We start from the raw sequence: 19,338 nt of genomic DNA, 5'->3' as shown, positions 1-19,338 counted from the left end.
TAATCATATAAAATTAATAAGATTACTATTGATTTTAAATGGATTCTGTGGCATTACATGGCTGAAGTTTTATCTGTTTGGGTAATTTTCCACACAAACGTCATCTCCCACTTTATTATCCCATGTATTAAAATAAGCATCCCAGAAATCCAGCTGAAACCTGACAGCACTCACATGAATATAAAAATAATACAGCAGAATATAGTCAGAGGAATGTAAAAATCAAAACCTGTTTCTGGTTTTGCTACAACCCAATATCTCCATCTCACTTTCCAGCCTCTCCTTTTATGTCTCCTGCCTATTTAGTCTATAAGCTTTATCTGTCATTATGAACATCATTAATGATCTGAGCTTAAGTTTTGCTTTAACCACAACAGATGATATCAATAAAGATTATTTTGTTCAAACTAGAAGACAGCTTTACATGAATAGATACTGTCTCTATTTTTTATTCTTTTGAACTTATTACTACTGAAACTGTGAAGAGAAATATCACATGGTTACAAAAATGGTTAAAATATTTCATAGTATTTCTAGGTGAAAAGACCTGATGCTTGAAGCAGTTCCCAAATTCCTGGATTTATTTTATTCAGAAGTAGTACTTGCCTGGGCATTTTCATTTCATCTGGGTTCCATTTACTCTGTTGTGATTTTTAGAGAGCAACAAGATTCAGGAAACATTAATTTCTAAAGCTAAGTTCAACTGACACACCTGAACTGCGTGTAGTTATTTGTTGCAGTAATTAAATATATTGTTCAGGATGGAGTTTAAAGGATTCCTGAAAAGCAGTCTAAATACTGATGATAATTTTTTAGCTAATAATAAATATTTTAGAGATCCATCCTTTTGTACAAGAGACTTTCCCAAGTTCTTTAAACAATGCTTGGTGTCATGCTAGACTCCTGCTAATTTTCTACACACAAAACTCACCTTCAAAATCAGATAGTCAATAAGATCTTTAGGAAAAAAAAGAAGGATAAGCTAATTAACTAAGACAACTGAAATGTTCATGAACTACAGCATGAGAGGAAATAGGTGTAGGTGGTGTGCATGTTAATAATTTTCCTGCAAATTATTTTTGGTGAGGAGGGAGGACGACAGACACAGATATGGACAGACATTACATGACCCTAACCTGAAATTCTCAGGTCCTAAAGCTGGTTATATGATTTTGTCAGCACTCCCACTGGGCCTGGCAGTGCCAGGGCTCCACCCAAGTCAAAAGGACTCAGCTTACCAGATTCTGGGCAAACATACTCAGCATGGTTATGAACCTGTCTTGGCATTCCTCTGCCAGATTGGTGACTCTGCAGCTTGTTTCATTTCCATGCTATATATGTAAGCACAGGGGAAAGTACAGTTAATATCTTTTTGAAGAATGTCTATGAATTAGTATATTTAGAATATAAAATACACTCCAAATTCTCATTAAATGATTTTCAGTACTTTTAAATATTTTTTTTTCCTATCTTGGTAAAAGAATGAATTAAATAAGTATAATCTATTCTATATACAAGTTGTTTTCAGAGTAAAATTTATATTTTTTGCTCATCTATTTAATCAGAATATGTGAAGAAATGCATCAAAGAAATATTAAGAATAAAAGGTTTTTTTCATAAGCAGCAATAAGCAAAATAAGCCCGTAAATCCGTATCTTCTTCTGAATCTCACTGAAGTCTCTCGTTTGCACTATTTTATGATGCATTTTTGAAGAGCACTTTGACTCATTCATTGCATTGCTAAACATTACGTAGAAATATCAAGTAAGATATAGGAGCATTTAACCCATAAATGAATGTGAAAACATCACACAGTTTAATTGTGGCAGGTTGTTAACTGACAGGTCCTATCTTCTCTGGAATCAGGCAGCTCTGTGAAAGGAACCTTTATTCGTTTTCCTACATTAGTGGTAGGAAAAAAGCATTTTCCTTAGGTTTGCCCTGGGAGACCTACCAAACTACAAAAAATACTCCTTTTGTTAGAATCAGACATAATTCAGACCAAGTAGCCTGAGAAATGAATCTGGGAAATTGAAACAAAGGATTTAATTTTGGCTATAATACTCGTTAGTACAGAGTTTCAGTGTAATATTCATTAATTTCCCTGCCTGAGGACAGTTCCTTGAATTTCAGGACCTCAGACTAACTTTTATGAGAGTTCAGGTATGTTGTACAACCCCTCAGTTTTATGAGCTCTCCATGTCATTGCTGATAACTCAACAGGACTGAGTAAGTAGGATTCCTCGGCCTTCTGCAAACACAATCATCTACCCTCTCTTAAAAATCTAATTACTGATAGAGAAAAGTCAATCTGCTGTAAATGCAGCATGACATGCTCTGCTTGAAGCTTTCTTCTAATAAAAATTTTTCTTTCTTAGCTCTACTAGTTATTTCAGCAATAAAGTACCTTATTAGAACATATTTTTCTTTCACATTTGCCACATTATGGCACATTGCCCAAAATATACATGTTTATTATTGAAACTAATAGACTAATAACCCTGATGAAAATAAGAATAACTTACATTTAAAACTCTTCTCATGTTATTTCACTGCTTTCCTTTTCTTCCCTTATATCCTAGAAGGACAATGTGCATATTCTCTCACTTACAGCTCCCTTTCCATTTGGCAGCATTAAGCAATGTGCCTTAAGGAACATTTTGTTCTGATCAGGGACATGGCCAAAACATTTTCCCATTCCCACGTGATGACCCACATAAAGAACGTGGATCACACATTTTCAAGATGCTTCCTGACAGGGAATTTTCACAATGAGAAATATTGGCCTTTGGAATCATCTCCTTGGAATAGTGACCATGGACACCTGAGATTTGACTAGACAGGGTGCTGGGACATCTTGTCCAGACCCCAATTTTGCCAGGAAAAGGTTGGAGCAGCTGATCTTTAAGGCCTCTTCCAGCCTGGTATCCTATAATTGAAAATTAAGAGGGAGAAAAAAAGCCAAAGCACTTAAAAGATTTTAGAAAAAGTACAGACAGCCTAAAGATGTCACAATAAAGACATCATAATCAGACCTGATGGGAACTGTTATGATTTTCTTTAGGTTCATCCTGGAGGTGCAGACACCATGATTATTTTACATGGCTGTGCAGTAGATCCCAACTCCTAACAGGCTGATGCTGCTGTTTGTCTAAGCCTTACAGACAGTGCCTATTCTGTGGAAAGCTGAAAAACTTGTTGCCTCTGTTTGCTGTCAAGGTTACCCTTCTTCAGATATAGGCAGGAGTGAAGCCAAGTGGTGCCAGCAGCAGCCTGGATAATGCACAATTTAAGGCAGTCACACAGTTTTTCAATATGGGGGAAAAAAAAAGGAAAAGTCACTGCTTTAGTGAAGCATCACCTCTCCTGCATTTAAACCAGATCTGGAAGTTATGGAAATGACAGACAAAAACATCAGGAAAGAGGCCAAGAAATGGGGTAACAGCAATTCTCTGCCACAGCCAGTTCCATCACCAAACTTTCCAGAACCAGTCTATCAGGAATTACCTCAAATTGTCCATTGGGCTGCTCTGACCTCAAGTTCCAGATGCAGAATGAAAATTTACAGAAGTACAGGGAGTATATAAATCTTTTATACAATAGCACTTTGTAAGGATCTCTACCAATTCACAGCAAATGGAGGCCCTACAAAAAATAATATCCATATCATCCATATATGTAGTTAATTTTTCCAGCAAAACAATCATGTTTTTCCTTCTAACCTCTTTTCCCAATTGAAATCACCTGACCGAACTTGAATCCTGTTATATTCCAGTGCAGCTCTTAGCAATGCATTTTTTGTGGAGTAATTCCTAATTGAAAGAGCTTAAGTCCAGGTCCATAAATTCTTTGTTCAGAACTGCATATGATAATCTTATGGTGTTCCTATATAGCATAAATAAATTCAGGAAAACCTGAAGTTCTTGTACAATATTCTTGCTGCATTTCCAGACGTGGTTTTATTTTTGATAAGCCCATGCAGAATTGTTTTATACAGCATAGATATTCATACCCATATACTGAAAGAGAAGTTATAATTACAAATTGGTTTGACCTAATATACAACAGAAGTATTACAACAGTAATTGACTGCTTACCAGTGCCCCAAAATTGCTAATTGACTGGTGAGGCACTAATTTTTTAACCTAACTCATTAGGTAGGAAACTCTTGGCTAGGAAATGACCCTGAATAAATATTAGTCTCCATTTGGAAAAGGTCAGATATTTTGGTTTTTCATCACTACATTCTAACTGCCTATTTATAAACCATTGAATTTCAAAGGAGGGTTATTCTTAATGCACTATCTCACACAAAATATTTACTACAGTATCACAATTCTCAAATATAAAAAGGAAAGAATATTCCATACTCTTTTAAGCAGGAGCAGCATGACTTCACATTATTTCTCAGGCTAGCACAAAAATTACTGGATGTCTTTCACACCAAATCAAAGGGAAGAGCTTTCAACACTAGATTCACTCTTGCTTCCAAACCATAACCAGACAAACCCTCTGCTGCTTTAATTCCACTGGCTTCAAATGACAGGCAGTGGTGAACTCTACTCCAAACAAAAAGGGATAATTATAAGTGTTTACAAACTTCCTAATCAGCAAGTCAAAAGAAAAAAAAACTACTTAAGTCCTGATTTTACAATTTTTAGACAGAGCATACTCAGTCAGTGTAGACATATAAAGAAAAGAGGCCAAACCTCCTCACTCTGTATGAGCTCTGAAAAACGTCAAATTCCAGTGAAACATGGACATCAGCATTTTTAAGCACAGGGAATAAGTTGTATAAATCATCAACATCACAAGAGCAAATCTTGGTACTTCCTTCTGCTTTTTACATGCCTGAAGAAGTACATTTACACATTATTTACTTCAGCAGGAGAAACGGCTACAAAAAGTACTCAAAGACTTCCCACTCCCTTTATCAAAATTATGGGGAAACCAGCAAATATTTTCAGTCATTTATTTGCCTGCCTTAAAAAATAAATTGGTCTCACCATTGAGGTGTGCAGCACAGGATTGCATCAAACTGCTGAAAAAAGCATATGAGGGCTTTTTCAACAACAGGCACAAAAGAGAATGGGGGAATTAGAAGCAGTATGAAGCCTTATCATGGAGATTCTGGAGAAAAGTCCTAGCTATAGCAACCAATTACTGATGTTAGGCTCATCTGTTTTCCATTAACATCATTCATACCAGCAGTACTGAAAGGCCTCTTTCTGCCAGCCAAAAGACACTGCTTCTTTAAATCCAAGATTATGCCTGGTGTTATACATTAAACTTCTTCTCCTTGGGGCATATTCTTTCAAACAGTATAAAATGTTTCAATTACCACACAGGATATCCAGACCAATTTTTCATCTGGTTATTTACAAACAATCATGCAGAAAAAGCTTTTTTTTTACTCCAGGATACGCTTTCCTTAGAGTTTTAAAACCAAATTTCTTGGCCTAACCACAAGAGAGATTTACCCACATACTATGTGTAGAGCCACAGATCTAGAAGAGAAATATCTGCCAAAGTCATGTAGAAATATAAATTGCCATATCAAGGATGACAAAAGAAAAATGAACAACACACATGCATTACAACCTACCTTTTTGTAGATCTCCTGTGCTGGGATAGATACTCTCTCAAAACCACTGAGACATGACTTTTGTCTCCCTTTAGGTGCAGGACACTTCAATTCAGCTGCTGGAGGGTTTGCAGTTGTGTTAGCTGAGATCCTCCTTCAGAGATTATCCTAGAGGGGGAGGAAAAAAAACCAAACAGACATCATCATCCCTTCAGACAATTTCAGGTGCTCCATACAAAATTTACTGGTAGTGCCTCATCTCACTGCTCTAATGAAATTTTAAGTATCTCGACTACAGGATTTCCCCAAATCTCCTGATTTAGCAAGCTGGGTGCAGTTGGTTTAATATTTCCATCCCACCGCCCAGACCCCACAGTACCCTACTTCTCCAGAGTTGCCATGGGTGCATTTCAGCATCAAGCTACCAGGCCGTGTCTTTTTTGTACCAAACTGCCAATTTCCCAAGTCTCCAGAATTCCTCCCCTGGGAGACACAAATGCAAAACTTCATTTCCAGCAGCAGTTTTTGTGGGAAACCTGTGGAGCCAGTGGCCATTAGGCACCTCTCAGGGCTGGCCCGTGGTGAATAAAGGCTGTTTTCCAAACACGGAGTTCCAGAGAGCAGGAGAGACAGAGAGGGGCACAGAGGATGCTATGCCGTCACCACACAGGGGGATGCTGCCATCACCCGTGTCCCAGCCAAGAGCACAAAAGCTGGTGCCAGGCAGAGCTTGCTCTGACTCAGGTTGAGCTCTGTCCCTTCAACATCTCGTGATGTTTACTGCTGGGACTGACTGGGGATTTCTCACAGTAAAAATCTAACGTTGTCCAGGGCTTTTTTGGCACATCCCCTAGCTGGATGCTGTGCCAAGAAATGCACACTCAGAGGGCTGTGCTTGATTTTTTCATAGGCAGAAATAATGACAGCTCTTAGAAATCTGAGAAAAGTTAATTATGTGTTTCCATTTTGTACCTTACAGTATTAATAAGCAGTAGAAATTCTGAGTGGTATGAAATTTGAAGAATTTTTTCTCGTGTTCCTCAGCAATTTTACAAGCTATTTTTTCATGCTTTAGAGTGTGAGTTTTATTCCATTATCTAATCCATGTCTACTAATTAATCAAATTGCTTTAAACAGTGAAATTTGATCTAAAATCTTTTGTTCATTTGCAACCAAGTAAAGTTTGATAAGAACAGACAGTTTGGCAGTGCCTGTAAATCCTTGTGGAGCAAGGAAATTAACATCTTGGCACTCAGCTCTGTAATGATGTGCCTGATTTCATGGAAAAAAGACAACAAATTCATTTCCACACCTCAATAATGCTTCTCTTTTTCTTTAGCCTAATTAACTCATTGAAGGATGAAAGCTGAATTTTTTTAGGCATACCTGGTTCCTAGAATGTGCAATAAGGTGGAAAAATGATCAATCTGAAGCTTTGTGATAAGAAAACTTCAAGGCAAAAAGCATTTATATGCTAAGAATAAATTCATTGCAGTCTATTTTGTAGCTGAAGAGTCAACAAAATCATTAGCCAGAAGTACTTTAAGGGTTATTTTATATGTGTGACTAATTCAGCATTGATAATTTGCATGAGCTGCTCATTGCAGCTCAAACTGTTTCAGGAGAGTTCCGTAAGAAAGGGAGAGGAATGTCCCAGACAAAGCTGCAAAAGGCCTTCTAATGTTTGTTCTCCTTGTTGGTTGCTCTGATGCAGGGATGCCCACCACTATTAAATAAAATAAAGGGAAAATTATGTTGCTTGCAATGCTATTCTATGTATTTATTCTCTCCCAAGTGTATATTACAGCAATATTTAACTCTTCCCAGTCATGTTTGGATAATATGAGCCCTGCACATGCTTTTGTGCACTTTTTTCCTTTCTATATCCCCTCTCTTACTGGTGAGATGCACTGAGATAAGGTTTTGCTTTTAAGTAGGATACAAAACACCATCCAATAGTTTTAGTTGAATGTAGTTTTCTTTCCTAAATAGCATTCTTGAAATAAAAAGCATGATATTTATTATTTTCACTTTTGAATCTTCACTGAGCGCAAGATATGAACAGAGATATTTAACACATTCCATCTAAACCACTCAAAAATCCTAAAGTTATTAATATTAGTTACTATTATAATAGTAGAATTACTAACAGTATTACTAATAATATTTCAAAGAAACTTCACTGACTTCTCATACAAACCAACATAACCTTTTTCTTAACTTCTTCCTTCCTCATTTCAAATATGGAGACATGAACATTTCTATGTCTGGAGGATCATGATATGTGCAGAGCCATGGAGAAAAACAGGAGGAAAAAAAAAACCAACAACCAAAAAACTGAAAAAGTCTAAATGGTTTGCTGGTTAATTTTAAAAATACCTAAATGGGGAAATCATGTTATCAGCTGTTGCAGGTGTGTTCAGTTTTAGTCAAATAAAGGGGTTTTTTGGTGAAAAGTAAATTCCCATCTCTTGGGAAAATATCCAACAGACCATAAAAATACGGAAAAAAAAAATTCCTTCTGTTTAAACACCCAGAGAACACCTGACAACACACCCTACTTACCACCTGGGACACTCAGAACTTTGTTTTGAACTGAATTAAGAAAAAGTTACATGTGTATGAGCTATGTTTTTAAACTTATTTGTATGTATTTGAATAGTATTTCCCAATTGCATACTAAAAATGGCATTTAAAAGGTTTTTAATTTTGTTGAGATATAAATTCCCCTAATGGCCTGCAGGTGAAATCAACACAAATAGTTAACAAAAAGCCATGCGCAGAACATCACTGAGGAGCAACGTGACCTGAGAAGCCTGCCTGGAAATCTTGGTAATGTTAAAGAATGTTAAAGGAAGTAATTGCCCTGAATTAAAAGAAGTTATGATCACAAAATTTGGAAAATTTGGACAAAATATTAAAATATCCCACATGAGGATTGTGGAAATGTAACATCTAATTAAAACTAAATTTTGGAAGTACTTCCTTGAACCACATCCCCACTAGCTGGGTCTTGTTTCCATTAATTTCTAAATGTTTGAAGCAACATGTTCCCTTCCTGTTGTCCTTAGGGTTTCATACCATAGCTATAATATGCCATTTTCAGAGGTGGTTAATTTTAAATGTTAATTTCATTTCGAGAGTTACCTTCAAAATCAGATTACACATTTATGTATCTAAATTTTAAGTACCTAACCTTAGATACTCGATTTTGAATATTCAGAAATTAATCTTCACATGAATGAAATTAAATTCACATTTTGTGGCTAGAATCAATTACTCTTTAACATCTTTAAAATGCTGGCATGCTAATACAGTGAAAACTAGAAAGAAAAATGATCCAGAAGAACCTATTTGAAAGAAGGCTGCCTTCGACCAAGCCAGAGAGACTGCATTATAGTTATGGGCACTTTATTTCTTTAACACCAGAGGTTGCACCAACCCACAGGCAAGTTCATTAATCTCCCCAGCTCCAAGGAAATGGAATGTCATGCACTGCAACGTATTCTTTATTGCTAGTCCTGCATAGCTTTTCCATTAAGTTCTTTGTTAAAGATAAAACTGAGAAAAGTTTAGATGAGATTTTAAGAATTTCAAATCTCACAAATATTCTTCCCTCAAGATCGCCCACAAGTCTGCCCAGCTCTACAATTTATAGGGCAAGAACATAAAACATGGTCACTGTAAAAGTTTTGCACTATCTCCTTATATACCAGTGCAGACATAAAATGATTATGTATCTCTATCTATAATGACAACAAAACCCCCCTAAATTATGACACAAAAAAATAAGTCTGCTTTATAAGACTTACTTAAAAATGCTAATATGCCATTATTCAGTGACAGATACAACGCACTGAATATTTAATAAATTTCCTAATTAATTCTAATATATCCTCCCAGATCCATAGTTGTCATTAATTTTGATTCCTGGTCAGAAGAAGCCAGAAAAATCAGTAAAAATAATATCATAGATGGTCTCAAAGCAGAAAAAGTCCCTAAATTTAAAGAATTTCATGCATTTAAAATAAGCATGTATCAGTATTGATAGAAACACAAATGCAGACTCAGACATTCTTATGTCAAAAATCTTTAAAAGTGTGATAATTGAATTACACTTGACTTAATAACTGCAACCTCAACCCAATAAAATCCTAATAGTTAAGATGCTTGACAGCAGCAGTTTTAGTATGAAAACACTTATTATTTTAAATAGACGTACAGAACAATCAGATTTTATATGGCAGATGTAGAACCTATTCCTGTAGTACAATGGGGGCACGTCTGCAATAAGAATATTAGAAATATTCTCCACAAAAAAGAAATCACCTGCAGTACTACTTGTGTTCTCAGCCATGTTTTTCTTCATGTTTACAAAGAACCTGAGACTCTGCCTTCAGTCTCACTTTTCTTACTGAATATTTCAAGTCCTCACTTTGTTCTTCAAAGGGAAACCCACCTGATGCTGTATCTTTTACATCCACACACGCACTTTCATGCCAGCACAGCTTTCCAGCTCTCCTCCTAATGCTTGTGAAGCATCACAGAAGAGCTGAACAGTAAGCATTATTTAGCACGAAGCTTGGGTTGTTTTGCCAATAGGCTTCATTGAATTTTATTGAGATAAACCAGCACCTCACAAGGAAACAGCAATGCAGAAATCTTGAGTTATTTTACCAAATTCATACAGTAAGTACTGGGAGAAGCAAGGACACAACACTTCTGACCACCAGCCATATTGTCTCAGCATGGAATCCTACTGCAGTTTGTTTATTAGCTGTGTTGTTCTCATTAAAACTTGTGAAATAAACCTGGGACAAGTATCAACAAGTTCCACAACACTGATGGATTTTCCTAAGCAATTACTGAGTCTTTCACTTTCCTCTGCCTTTCAGTCTGCAAAATGTTCAATACAGGTTACTTAAGTCTAAGTTTCTCTTTTTCTAAATGGTGAAATGCCTGCAGTCCTCATAAAAAAATAAGTAATGTGAGCCTTCAGGCCCAGAAAATGCAACAGGAAGGCTAAAATAAGCCATCTGGCTTGGGCAACGTCACTACAGATGGAGTTGAAAAACCAGTGCAAGAATTGTCCTTCTGAGAATAAGTTATGGAGACTGCTCATATAAATAGAGTTATCAGAACTAATTAAAATTCTGATTGGTGCCTGGATTGCATGCAACTTCTGTAGTGTTTATTTCACATTGACTAGCACAGGTCAGAAATAACCAACTTAGGCTTTGCAGCTAAACTTAGATCTACCTATAATGCTTGCCAAGTTTAATATTAATGAGGATTTGGGAAGGGCTTGGGTTTGTTAGGTGTGGGTTTCTTTCCTAAACCCCTGACAGGGAGAAGATTGGCTTATAGCCTTCCAAAGACACTTTGCTACAACCTTATTTACTTGCAGATTTGTCTTTTCATTAATTTTGTCAAATCATCAGTTAAAAACATCATTAATCAGAAATTGGGTTACTTAAGGAGAAAATCTACATTTGCCCAAAGTCCAATACATACAAGACAAGATTTGTGATCAACAGCACAAACCTCAAAATCAGTTTCATATTTTCAGTCCATAAACTCTAGCAGCAAGAATTTAAGCTTCTGAGCATCTACAGCTTGCAGATATATTCGCTGCAATTTTAGTTTCCTTTGTTATTTCATTTAGAATCTGCAGAAGGCTCTAAGACAACTGACTCTTTGACTATAAGTACTGAGAGAAGATCCTAATAATTTATAATATAAACAGTGACCATAAGGTAAATCTATAGTTTATTTCAGAGAAATAGACTTTCTTGTTCCTGAAACTATGTCAAACTGTTAAAGATTCAGCCTGATTAATTCCACTTTTATGTGGATAGCATTATACTTATTACCTCGCCAGACTTAGTAATTATCTACTGCTATAAAGCATATACTAGATTTAGGAAAGTTTTGTTGATAAACTTAGTCCTTTGATACATAATTGAGACATACTTTGCTTCTCCAAGGTAAAAGATACATTAATTAATTTCTCGCAAAATTCCAAATATTACAAAAAGATTTTGAGTTGGATAATATATGCTTGGTTTTTGTTTTAAATCAGAAAAGCATACAGTAGATGCTTTGACAATTTTATCGTAGCATACTTGACTGATTTGTGGTTTAGGGGGAAGAAGAGGGGTTAGAAACAGAAAACAAGATTCTCAATATAAAATGTGGGATTTATCACCAACGGAGGAAGAAATCACAAAATATTTTAGCAATGGCAGTAGGCTAACAAGGTGTGACCTTTTAACTCTATGACTTTTCAGTTCTGTGCAGCTGTAAATGACACACCACCTAGAAGCTCTTGGAGTAAGACATGTCCATGACCATGTTTCAGTGCAGCTGCCTGCATGTGATGCGTGCCACAGAATATCTGCCTAGTGATGTTGTTCCAGTTCAAAAGTGGAACCAACTAAAAGGTAATTTTCCATGCATAACAGTGACAATAAATGGAGAGATTCAGACCTCCTCCAGGAGAGACACTGTTCTAGTAGTAGGATGAAGGCATTTACATGTGAGACATGCATGAATCTGTTCTTGCTTTAAGTCCTCAACTCTGTAATCATAGGAACAATCACATGTGGTAGGAGACTATGCTGATCACATTGCCCTGATCACAGCTCCAAGGAAAAAAGCTCTCTCAAAAGGTCTATAAATTCCTAAAAAATGAATGCTCACTGAGACCAATGCTTATAAAACTAATGAAATTGTGTCACTGCCTTCAAGGACTTCACTTAAATAATTTCTGTTTGGAAAAACAGTTTGTCTAATATCATCCTCCAGAGAATCCTGTAACCATAATGAGTTCATGCAAAAATACAATTGAAGATACACACAACAATCTTATTACATTGAAAAATTCACAGTGTATTATTTATTTCCTAACACATTTTGGATAATAAGCAGGATATCAAGTGACATCTGTTACAAATATCATAATAAATGAAAAATCTTGACCTAGTTTAAGTTATTAGTATAAAATGTAGTTTATTTACTACTAAGCAACATGAGAGTAACACTAGACTGTGAACCCACACACCTGTGCCCCCACTGTAAAACAAAAATATCTAGCAGTTTTATGCAAGTGTTTCCCAAGGATTTTCAACAACAGAGTAAATGGTGAGTCTGTTAGTAAATTTTTCAGGTCCTGGAGAGCTGTTATATTGGCATCCCATGGATCATATTGTTCATTTTAATGACGTAAAATGCTGGCATTGACTTTCACATAAATGGTCTCCATGAATTTGAAATGTGGGATTGAGGCCTACTACTATAGATCGGTGAATTAATTTTCCCCTAATGCTACAAATGCTGTCCTATTTATCATTACTAAATAAATCCAATATTTCAGTCGTTAAGAATTCCACACTGGAAACAGCTGGACTTTTTAGATTTAAACCAGAGAATAAATTCACTAGCAAAGGTCTATAAAACAAGGTCCTAAGTCGCTGAAGGATGTTAGAACCAATCAATCAGTTCTTTATTAAGGAAACAGTATTTATGGAAACTTCAAGGGTTCAAATTAACTGCAGCCCAAAGAAAAAGGATTCCTTTCTCCCCTCTCCCTCTTTTATTTTTAACTTTTAATTTCTCAAGGCTTAGACTGTTCCAAAATAACAAGCAATTTCTGCTGTGTTTTCAAGGAATAGAATGATAGCAGAGCTCTAATGCTTAAAAATAGATTGCCCTGCTAATCCCACATCATACCCAGGTTATTGTGTTCGTTAATCTTATTCACTACCAAGAAAGGATTTCCTGTGTATGGATTTTAACATGTGATATAATCTCAGATTACAGCTCTTTTACTATGTACAGGGGGATCTGAAACTGGGGAATATGGAGGGAGATGGGTTAAAGAAGTGAACTTTAAGATAATAAATTTTTTTTAGGAATATGCAGTGAACAGGAGTCAAGTTCTTGGGTAATGGGAAGCATACTGAAGTGTGTTTTAATAAAACATGAAGCAGATCTCCTAGAAATCCTTCTTGTGTGCATCTATGCTTTTATATTTAAACCCCATGCATATTAAAAGAATATTTTAACTGTGCATTTCAGATCTTCAAGATATTGACAGTGTAAGTGTGGAATATCCACCACAGGTACAGACGTTTAAAGGAGACTTTCAATACCAGATGTTTTTTAAGTTAAGGCATTCCTTATTAACTGTTCCTAATTTTTTTAGTTTTTTTATATTTGTTGATATTTGCAAAAACTCAATTAACGGTAATTCATGCTTTATTATTTGTTATCCACTTATATTGGAAAGGTTTCTCCTATGAACAACTCAAGCAAATGCTGTTACCAATTTGGAGAGTGTCAGGTGTGTCAAGTCAGGGAGACCTTTTGCATTGAGGGAATTTTGTGGATGTTCTGAGAGACCCTATTTGAGGGCAGGCAGACGGCAGCCCTCATCCCCACAGTGTTTATATATTTTCCAGTAACTCAACAACTGTATTCACTAGCATCCGGCAGCTCCCTTCTTGTTTAGTGCAACACTAAACACTACTTTCTGATTTTAATTTATATTTATTCATTATATTGCTAATGAAAGGTATAATTAAAATAATTCTAATGAGAACAATGTCCTCATTTTAGCATTCAAGCTTCCAGCCTGCTGGAGCCAGAGGTTTTCTGCCAATATTACTCAGGAAACAACACGGTATGAAATACTGTACATTAATTCTTTCAGTGTGACTATGAGGTCCTAACCTTGATTCACACTGCATGGAAATCAGAGATCTTTTTTACAAACCTTGGAGATGCCTGACCAAAAGCACAGATGAAACCATCATTGCAGTAATTCCGCTGACACAGAAAAGAATTACAATCAGAACACTTGTATCAGCTACAACATTAATATTGCCAAAATATGTGCACTGTGAACTACTTGATTTTGTTTTAAAAATATTCATAAAGAGGAAAAATTAAATAAGCATAAAAAAATGCTTACAATAGAAGAATAATAGAAGAGGCAGCCTAAAAGGGTAAATGAAATTTTTGGAGTTAATCACCAAAAAAATTAAATTATTACATATAACTCCTGAATATTAAATGTTAATAATAGGGATAGTGTTGACATTTTAGGCATAAGCTCAAGAAATCTCGTCATTCAATATTTTTCCATTAATATGTTGTCTTTCAACAGACAAATTTTTCAAAGCATGTACTTCAAAGCACAAATGTATTCCTTATGAGCAATGTTATACATATAGAAATAATAGCACCTATTTAATTTTTAGTGTAGACAGGAGGTTTGTTTCTTTTTAAGTGAAATAAAAAATAAAGGGGAAAAAAAAATCAACAGCAGAAACATCACTGAATTTTTCAATCTGCCATAATCACAGAGAACTGAATGACCAAAATTTGGCGTTCTAAAAACCTGGACCCAAAACCATCCAGCCTATTATTTTCAGCCACAAACAGGGCTGTGTTTTACATGTGTCCATGCTTAACTGAGTAAATGATGCCCTGTGGTGGACAGCCTCCAAGAGCTGATGGTGAACAAAGGCTGAGCAGCACCTTGGGTGGGCATGAATTAAAGACCAAGAATGGGCTTCGGGAGAGCACTGCCCTGCCAAGCTGCCAGGCTCTGGCACAGCCTGAGAGCCCTGGCAGCAGCCCTGCTCATCCCATCTGCCCCTCTTATACACGTTAGATGTGTGTCTGTACCCAGTGATGCCCCTCATTCCATTTCAGAACAGGAAACCCCATCACCTGCTCCTTGCCAATTTTTATTTTTTTTGGCATCAATTTCTATGTCCAATTACTGCAAAAATGGTATAAAAACCTTTGAACAAAGATTGGGAATGTCATCCTCATGTTCTTAGCCCTGCAGTGCCCAGTCTTCTCTAGAACTGTACTTGCCTGCTCTCTGACACGAAGGAATATCTGCCTTTCCCTTGAGACACACTCAGTTCCATATTTTACAGTACACACACACAAATTCACTCTGAAATTAGAGAAGGTACTCTTCAACTGGGCACATTCTACAGGAGCTGTTTTTCAGATTACAGTTGAGCAAAATATCCATCCATAATGAACAACTCTAATTGCTAACGAAACATTCTTATGGAAGTCAGGCACAGTTTTAAAGTTAGCCCATACTCATGAATTTAATTAAAAAGCCTTTCATACCTTGACAGTACTGAGAGGTGATATTGCCTAAGTAACTGTCAGCTTCTTCAGGCTAAAAGTATCTGAACTAATTACAGATAGACAGAACCATCCTAAAAAAACCCAAAAACTAGACACCAGCTATAAACAACATATTTGCTATGTATATCATTTTACATAGCTGCCTATTCATAATTAATTTTAATCTATTTCTCAATATTAGTCATTAGATGGCAAAGTACCACAATATATGCACATTCTCTTTGAACAAAAGCTAATATTACACATTGCAGAAAGACAAAAAAAGAGAGAAGAGTGTTCCTTTAAAGTATCATTATTTCACACAAAGGAGAAATTGTAGATATATATTTCAAAAATCTCTTTAACTGATACATTGTAACTGCATCACCTGCTGAAACAAACTCCATTTTAACTCCTAGTGCCACTGAGCTTTGTTTTATGACCAAAATTGTTCCAGTGACATGTAAAAATAACCCATATCCATAATTTCACCATGAGATTCAATGGATTAATTTGTTCAGTACTTATTTTTCATGGAAGTAGCTGGCCTAGTTATGCAAAACAGAAACCCCACATCAATTTTTGTATGGCATTTATAACAGCTAAAGAGAAATGGGAGAAATTCTATTTCCCCCCAAATTCAGGCTATGTTCAAGTTTCTATGGAAACCTTGAACACCTCTACGGAGATAAGCAGCAAAGGGTAAAACTGTTCTCCCTGTTTTTCACCACTTTCTCTTTTCTCTCTTTGATCCATGTGCAAGTGTTTTATGTATAATTCACTTTCTGCTGTCCCTTATTTCTCTTTTCCCTCTTCATGTATTAGAGGGAAATCTAGGGAAGCTTCCCTCATTATTTGCTTCCCATTGGTTATCCAGAGGATTTTGAAGCACAATGACTAAAATTTAAACATTTTCATGTGCCTGGTCTATATGCTTTTATACAATCATTTATCTCAAGTCACCTGAGCAGAGAAACCCACTAGAAAGTCTAAGAAAAGTACTTGGAGCTGGCCACTATAACTTTGATGTTCCTGTGAGATTTTCCTCAATGGCTGCTTCCAAACTCTGGGTTAAGCTCCAGCAAAATCTCAGCAATCACACCAAACCCAGCCCAAAATGGGTATAAATGACACACATCAAAGACGTCCCTAAAGAGTCTTTGAAGAGTTACATTTACTTCTCCTGAAATGAAAGACTACAAACTATGTGAGCTAAGCACAAAAAATGTTATGTACTAAAATGCAGTTTTATCTGTAGACCTCAGATGACTGAGGAAACAGACTAGAAAACAGCACAAATGCAATTTGCATTTTTTCATCTAAATTTTCTTTATGCTTCCCTCAACCCAGGTGCAGCTTAGCTCTGCCCACACACATAAAGCAGTGGAAATTACAGCATCTCCAGAGCCAGTTGGGGAATGATTTGGAAAAAATCTACTTACTGAAGGTAAAGAGTAAAACTTGCCACATGAGGTGCTATAAGGGCCAACTAATTTAGGGTCTATAGATCATTCTAGAGCACTCTGATGAAGGTTTCTATAGGACAAACTATTCTTTGACCAGCAATATTTTTGTGAGACTTATTCCTGCCCACACAAGAAAAAAAAGTAATGTTTACTTGATACAAAATTTAATTGTTTAACTAAAATCTTAAAACTTCAATAAAAGCTACAAACATAATTTGTTAAAGTGACCTGGATAGAGATAAGAAATACAATAGGAAAACATCCCAGCTCAGTAGAGCTTGTAAATAATATTTAAGGGGATACATAATGGCCTAATTCCATAAGGGCCAAAAACAAAGTGGCATTAAAAATGTTAAGTTTAAAATGGTCATATTTTGTGGAGGAGCTCTTATTCTTAGAGCAAGGTCCTTCACCAGATAGTCAACTATTTTTATTTTTTATTATTATTATTTCAAAAGTTTAACTTTTTTGAAATATTATTACATTTCTGTAGTTTGATAAATTTGTCCCACTCCTTAAAAATATTTTCTTGGCAGCAGTCATGTAAATACAGACTGCACTAGCCCTGTTAGTCCTCCATTACAACAAATGTTTTAGCAACAGTACCTGTCAGAAACAGGCACACCACAAGGCCATTTCTGTCACACTCTATTTTCATCTAAGAATGTGTCTAAATATTATTTTTAATTTGTATGGCTTGTTGAACGTGATATTCAAAACACGGTTCCATCAAGAAATTGGAGTGGTATTGGAGCACAGTGCACAGATTCCAAGTTTTCATGCTTATTTAATGCCACTGTAATTTTAATTTCTCACAATCAGCACAACAGTTTGTCTCACTTATTCTGCTGGCACATTTCAAAAGCAAGTACACTTTTTTCCCAGACAATATTTTTTAACTATTGTATTATCAATATTGATCTTGAAGGTATAGTTCATAAACTGTCAACGATATATCAATTAAAACAAAGTTATTGGAGAGCTTCAAAGCCAATTTGACAAATTGTGAACTGAACAGCATTTCCTTGTGATATTATACAAACCTTATACTGAGGAAATAGTTGATAAAGATACATCACAAATATTTGGAAAAAACAGACACAGATCTTTGAAAGTTCTTGATTAATTAAATAACTGACATTACATCTCCAGAGGTACAAATGCTCAATTAACAATAACTGTATTCTTGTTTGCACACCAAATCCATGTTTTGGCATGCAAATTCCAGAACCTTCCTTGTGGCAAGTCAGTATTTTCCAGTGGCTCACCTCCTCCCTGAGGCCTTGGAAAGGAAATAACCACTGATAACGTTACTTACACTGCAAAGCTTTTCTTTCTGAGGAGGGTGATGTGTCTCTTCTGATGAATTATTCACAGACCCGTGTGACTAAGCGTGCAGCTGATCTGAAGTGCCATTTATGTAAGAAGTGTGGTACTAACAAAATGGCTGCACATTTTCTCCTAAGCTACTTAATTAGCAATGTTGAAAGCATTCTTTTTGCAGATGCAGCTTATTCCTTTGTGATCAAACACAGTTAAAGGATTTGGTACTTCCCTTTGACGCTGCAAATTAGACAAAATTTTTCCATGGAAAGTCTTTTAAAAATTATCACAGTACTTCTAGTCCACATGTAAATCAGGAAATCTGTGTGGAAATAAAGCATTAAAGCCATCCATTTGAATGATAGAGCTACTATGAAATGCATAAAAATGCAAGTCATATTGATGTCATTGCTTCTCAACATTTGATATAATAAAAGAAGTGTTTAATTGGATAAAACTTTAGGAAATAGAAAGCAAAACCTATTGGACTGAAGTCGTTAAGGTTGAGTTCCTTAGAAGTGCCCTTGGTGGTAAGAAACCACCACAACACAAAAAGTTTAAAATAAAGAAATCGTGAATATTTACAGGGTAGCTTTTTTACTTTTTCAATATTTCTAGATCTGATTTCCTTTCCTGGGAGAGGCTGAGCAAGGTGTCTCCACAGAGGTCTGCAAGATGCTTTTGTACAAATGTTTCTGCCTTTATAGGGGAGTATTCAGTCACATTATGCGTGGTGCATCAAAACAGAACACGTATGGGTGAGGTGAGTGTGACCTGAAGGGCAACTTCCAAGAGGCCAGAACTGTC

General features: G+C 35.9%; 1 long non-coding RNA gene across 2 annotated transcripts in view; it reads right to left on the bottom strand.

The window, feature by feature from the left end:
* LOC136364548 (uncharacterized) overlaps window positions 1-19,338 on the bottom strand; it is a 132,785-nt gene that overhangs the window by 76,422 nt on the left and 37,025 nt on the right. For both annotated transcript variants that reach the window (XR_010744174.1, XR_010744175.1), the window contains exon 2: window positions 5,606-5,752. This is a non-coding gene — a long non-coding RNA (uncharacterized lncRNA). The remainder of the gene's footprint in view (window positions 1-5,605; window positions 5,753-19,338) is intronic.

This window comes from Sylvia atricapilla, chromosome 8 (assembly GCF_009819655.1).
Source record: "Sylvia atricapilla isolate bSylAtr1 chromosome 8, bSylAtr1.pri, whole genome shotgun sequence".
In the NCBI taxonomy this organism is placed as follows: domain Eukaryota; kingdom Metazoa; phylum Chordata; class Aves; order Passeriformes; family Sylviidae; genus Sylvia; species Sylvia atricapilla.
The sequence above is the reverse complement of the archived record's forward strand: the minus strand, read 5'-3'. Positions and strand labels throughout refer to the sequence as shown.